The sequence below is a fragment of the Panthera uncia genome, assembly GCF_023721935.1.
Source record: "Panthera uncia isolate 11264 chromosome B3 unlocalized genomic scaffold, Puncia_PCG_1.0 HiC_scaffold_1, whole genome shotgun sequence".
Taxonomy (NCBI): Eukaryota; Metazoa; Chordata; class Mammalia; order Carnivora; family Felidae; genus Panthera; species Panthera uncia.
The window spans coordinates 98,395,678-98,401,677 of NW_026057582.1; the positions used below are offsets into that span (position 1 = coordinate 98,395,678).

The window sequence follows — 6,000 nt, forward strand, 5'->3', positions numbered from 1 at the left end:
TTTATTTTGAGAGAGAAAGAGACAGAGAGAGAGAGAGAGAGAGAGAGAGAGAGAGAGAGAGAGAAAAGGCAGAGAGAGAGAGGGAAAGAGAGAGAATCCCAAGCAGGCTCCTCTCTATCAGCACAGAACCCGACTCAGCTTGATCTCACAAACCATGAGATCATGACTGGAGCCAAAACCAACAATCAGATGTGTAATCAACTGAGCCACCCAGTCACCCCAACAAATCCCTTTTTAAAATTTTAATTTCAGTATAGTTAATAGATAGTGCTATATTGATTTCAGGCATACAATATAGTGATTCAACAATTCTATACATTGCTCAATGCTCATCAGGATAAGTGTACTCTTAACCCCATTACCTATCTCACCCATCACCCACACCCACCTCCACTCTGGTAGCCATCAGTTTTCTATAGTTAAGAATCTGTTTCCTGGTCTGTCTCTATTTTTCCTTTGTTCATTTGTTTTGTTTCTTAAATTCCACACGTGAGTGAGATCATATGGTATTTGTCTTTCTCTGACTGACTGATTTTGCTTAGCATTATACCCTCTAGATCCATCCATCACCTTGGAAATGGCAAGATTTCATTCCTTTTTATAACTGAATAATACTCCATTGTGTGTATTTATACCACATCTTCCTTATCCATTCATGCATCATTGGACACTGGGGTGCTTCCATAATTTGACTATTTTAAATAATGCTGCAATAAACATAAAGGTGCATATATTTTTTGAATTAGTGTTTTCATATTCTTTGAGTAAATACCCACTAGTGTGATTACTGTATTATATGGTCATTCTATTTTCAATTTTTTGAGGAACATCCATACTGTTTTCCCCAGTGCTGCACTAGCTTGCATTCCTACAAATAGTGCATAAGGGTTCCTTTTTTCCACATCCTCGCCAACACTTGTTGTTTCTTGTGTTTTTTATTTTAGACATTCTGACATGTGTGAAGTAATAGCTCATTGTAGTTTTGATTTGCACTACCTGATGATGAGTGATGTTGAGCATGTTTTCACGTGTCTGTTGGCCATCTGTATGTCTTCTTTGGAGAAAAATTAGAATAATACAGAGAAGATTAGCATGGCCCCTGCAAAGATCCTTTTTTTTTTTTTTTTTTTTTTTTTTTTTTGGAGCATCTCATGGAACTGATGGTCTGTGGAACATACTGGGTCTGGAATGAATCCAAGAAACAAATTTGCCCCAGAATTCCTGTCTTCAAGTATCTTCCAGACTGAAGGTGACCCAAGGTGTTCTTAACATTGTTAGGTCACTTTGAATAAAGAGAGAGCTGTCCTTGGGGTACCTGGGTGGCCCCACTGGTTAAGCATCCGACTTGGGCTCAGGTCACGATCTCACGGTTTGTGCGTTCAAGCCCCACATCAAGCTTTCTGCTGTTAGTGCAGAACCTATGTTGGATTCTCTGTCTGTCTGTCCCTCCCCTGCTCACATGCTTTTTCTGTCTCTCCCAAACATAAATAAACATTTACCAAGAAAAGTGGGGGAGGGGGAGAGAGCTGTCCTCAGCAACCCTCCATCTATGTACAGCATCATCAGACCCATGCTTATCCTATTGAACACTCATACCTTAATAAATAAATGTTTAATTAGTTCCTAATTCTGACCCAGGGATTGTGATCAAGTTCTTGTCCAAGCTAGCATTATTTTGGATGAGTTGAGGGACATGAACACCTGATATAGGCCAGAAAAGGAGAGCATTGTTCTTTTCATCTTATGAGAAAGAATGACGTTTAATCACCTTATATTTCTGAGACCCAAGTTTGTGCTTCGTCCTCTTTTCTACTTAGAGAGCACTGAGGTTGGCCATTCGCCCATTCACCTGGTTCTCAAATTTCAGATTCCTCTGTTTTTATGAGCTTGCCCTAACATCATCTCTTTTCAAGTACAGCTGGTTCTTGAGGGGTGACTGATCTTATCCTGATATTTTCTCAGGCCACATACCATCAAATACTTTATTTTTAACCAGAAGGTCCAGGTTTCAGTCTTGGGTTTTTTTGTGACTATTTTTGTTATGACTGAGAACATTTTATTTTCCAGTTTGAAAACTAACTGACTAGAAAGCTGTGCATAAATATGCATTCTGTCCTAATAAAGGGAACAAACAGACCCACCCAAACAACAGCAGTTGGCACAGGAAGGACACAGAGCTAGGAATCAGAAGACCTGGTTCCAGACTCAAATTCTGCCACTTATTAGCTGTATGAATTCTGTCAGGTTATCCAGTCTTCCATTTTTTTAAAAAAAGTTTTTATGTTAATTCCAGTTAGTATACAGTGTAATATTAGTTTCAGGTGTACAATATAGTGATTCAACACTTCCATACAACACCCGGTGCTCATCACAACAAGTGCACTCCTTAATCCCCATCATCTAGTTCACCCATTACCCCGACCCCAACCATCAGTTTGCTTTCTATAGTTAAGAGTCTGTATTGGTTTGTCTCTCTCCAGCCTTCCACTTTTTGTTTTATTTAAAAAACATTTTTTTTAACGTTTATTTATTTTTGAGAGAGAGAAACAGACTGAGAGCTGGGGAGGGGCAGAGACTGAGACAAAGAATTCAAAGCAGGCTCCAGGCTCTGAGCTGTCAGCACAGAGCCCAACCTGGGGCTCAAACCCACGAACCGTGAGATCATGACCTGAGCTGAAGTCGGCCACTTACCCAACTGAACCACCCAGGTGCCCTGGCCTTCCAATTTTTAAATGCGGATTAAATGTTGGGAAGAATAATGGAAGCAATGTACATGACAGTATGATATATGTGCTATTAATGTTTGTTCATTCACCTATCCAGTGGTCAAAATCATGTGTAGTCAAACCTGGGCCCCATGTGTGTGAATGTGAGAAATTCTCTTAACCTCTCTAAACTTCATTCCCTTGTTCGTAAAATGGAGGAAGAGAGAGGACCTGACTCAAAGGGTTGATGTAAGGACCAATGGGCTAATGTATGGAAAGTACTTAACTCATAAAAAGCACTCAATAAAATGTTAGCTGTTGTTGTTGTTTCTATTATCATGACATGTTCCAGTGGATATAGTCACAAAAACTAAATAGATGTATGATAAGTAGGATGTGCGACTTGTAGTAACATATACCTACAGCACAGGCTGAAGGGCCAAGGTTTGCAGAGAATGTATTGACAGACTGGCATTTGTTCTCCTTCCTCTCCAGTTACAAAAAACAAAATGTTTATAGGAGGAGGAGATCCTCTGGCAAAGGCCCAAAGTGACTCCCTTCTCAAGAATGGAGACTATACGGGGCACCCAGGTGGCTGAGTCACTTTAGCGTCTGACCCTTGATTTTGGCTCAAGTCATGATCTCACAGTTCATGAGTTCAAGCCCTGCATCAGGCTCTGCGCTGACAGTGTGGAGCCTGCGTGGGATTCTCTCTCTCTCCCTCTTTCTCTGCCCTTCCCCAACTCATGCATTCTCTCTCTCAAAATAAACTGTACAAAATAATAATGGAGACTGTGCTTTTGGTCTCCCTATCACTGCTACCTTAAAGTCTTGCCCATAGTCAGTCTTTCATTTGAAGGTAGCCACAGATTCTCTCTCTAGGAACTGAGAGTCTGTGCTGCATCTCATCTTGGGGCTGCTATCACCAGGATATCTGTGGGGTCAGGAAGTCACCGACACCAAAAGCTAAATGGATTTCTCCTCCCAGGACTTAAGATGGGAGTCAGTAGCCCCAAAGCTTATTGAAATGAGGCAGGTAACATATATGGATGAAGTGGACATGGCAGGGTTAAGAAGGAAGTGTCTGTCCTGTCTCAGGAGGCGTCTGCCACCCAGACTGTCTCCACTGTGGCCAAGTAGGAATGGGGTAGATTTTTATCAGACTTTCAAGTTTGAAAAAAAGAAAGGTCTATGTGTAATTTTTCTTTTTAAATACTGGCAACAAGGGTGCCTGGGTAGCTCAGTAGGTCAAGCTCAGACTCTTGATTTCAGCTCATATCATGATCTCATGGTTCATGAGATGGAGCCCTGCGTTGGATTCCACGCTGGGCATGGAGCCTGCTTTGGATTCTCTCTGCCCCTCACCCCCCAAAACAAATAAATAACCATTAAAAAATAAGATTAAATACTAGCAACAATTTCTAAAATTAAAAAAAAAAATCACCATGTAGGCCAAGCATATCTCTGAGTCAATCCCACTCATAGACTGTCTTCAGTCATGGACCACCAGTTTGTGACTGTGCTCTCAAGATGTCCTTAACCACACTCTACAAACTATTCTCACCAGAAAAGGGCAAGTGGAGAGACTGTGAGGGCCTCAGCCTTCTATTCAATATCATCTGTTTATAAGAGGCCTGCTATTGGAAATCAGATTCCTCAGTGCAAGATTGTGGTCCTTTTGTTTTCTCATCCTAACACCTGGCAAAATTGACTGAGGCAATCATGTGAAAACCATTTTTATTTCAGGCAGTACCAGAAGAGAAATCTTGATCTCATATAATTTTAATCAAGTTGCTCATTAGGCCAATCTGTTATGTGCATATATTAATACATCTCAGATTTAATAGTATTATTAAATACTATGATGATTCAATAATTTGGGGGTATTAATCAGATAATTCAAGAATTTGGGGAGACTGAAATGTCAAAATAGCTGTCACTTAGGTCGTAAGACTAAACTATAAAACCACATTTCCAGGTATACTTTCCCTAGCCATAAATGCTTCAGCCATTTACTAATAACAAGCTTAGTGGGGTGCCTGGGTGGCTCAGTCGGTTGAGAGTCCAACTTCAGTTCAGGTCATGATCTTGCGATTCGTGGGTCTGAGCCCTTCATTGGGCTCTGTGCTGACAGCTCAGGGCCTGGAGCCTGCTTCGGATTCTGTGTCTCCCTCTCCTGCCCTTCTCCCACTCACGCTTTGTCTCTCTCTCTCTCTCTCTCTCTCTCTCTCTCTCTCAAACATAAATAGACCTCAAAAAAAAAAAATAACAAGCTTAGAATATTAAATAACAGCACCACACTTCATCCATATTTTTCTTACCGGTTCTCAGCTATCTTACCTCTCCCACTACTCTGTGAGCTCTTAGAGGACCTGTGTCTGAATTTTGTTTGCACCCCTGCTACCATGAGGCACCACATGTGCCGAATGTACATATATATGGAAGAATAAATGACGAGAGGAAGGAATGGCTGAGTGAATGCCAGATCACAATTAGGGCTACTTGCAGATTTAGGGATCTTAGTTTACTATATTACATTTTTTGAAAGACAGACTTGTAAAGCACAAATCTGGACACACTACTTATTTTGTTCAGGTACAGTTGAGGGCAGTTTAGGGTAAGTGAAGAAACACAACCTTTGGACACAAATGTTAATTTTAGGTTCCAAAAAAATCTTTTCGCTAGTTGTATGGCCTCGGGCAAATTACTTAATTTCTTTGTCCAAGGGTTTCTTTACAAGAAAACAGCAGTGGGGCGCCTGGGTGGCGCAGTCGGTTAAGCGTCCGACTTCAGCCAGGTCACGATCTCGCGGTCCGTGAGTTCGAGCCCCGCGTCAGGCTCTGGGCTGATGGCTCGGAGCCTGGAGCCTGTTTCCGATTCTGTGTCTCCCTCTCTCTCTGCCCCTCCCCCGTTCATGCTCTGTCTCTCTCTGTCCCAAAAATAAATAAAAAACGTTGAAAAAAAATTTAAAAAAAAGAAGAAAACAGCAGAGTTTTCCTTCCCTGGAGTTATTATGGGGACTAAAAGAGAGTATTTGTAACATATATGTGTGTGTGTAAACAAATCAGTTCATTTAAATTACAAATGTTGCCACAGGCATACTCTTTGAATACTGACTTCTGTTTTATGAACATTTACATTAAATGACAAATTCTCCACTGAAGGATATTTTTCATTTAAAATATATTCCTCCCCTAAATTTCAAGAAGACCTGCACCAATGTACAAGGTAAACAGTCATACATGACTCACATTCTTTTTTTTTTTTTTTTTTAATTTTTTTTTCAACGTTTTTT

At 40.7% G+C, this 6,000-nt stretch overlaps 1 protein-coding gene and 1 pseudogene across 4 annotated transcripts in view; both read left to right on the top strand.

Annotated features, from left to right (window-relative positions):
* Positions 1-6,000, top strand: part of AQP9 (aquaporin 9) — a 117,961-nt gene that overhangs the window by 14,063 nt on the left and 97,898 nt on the right. The window lies entirely within an intron of this gene.
* Positions 1,050-1,134, top strand: LOC125910507 (uncharacterized; annotated as a pseudogene).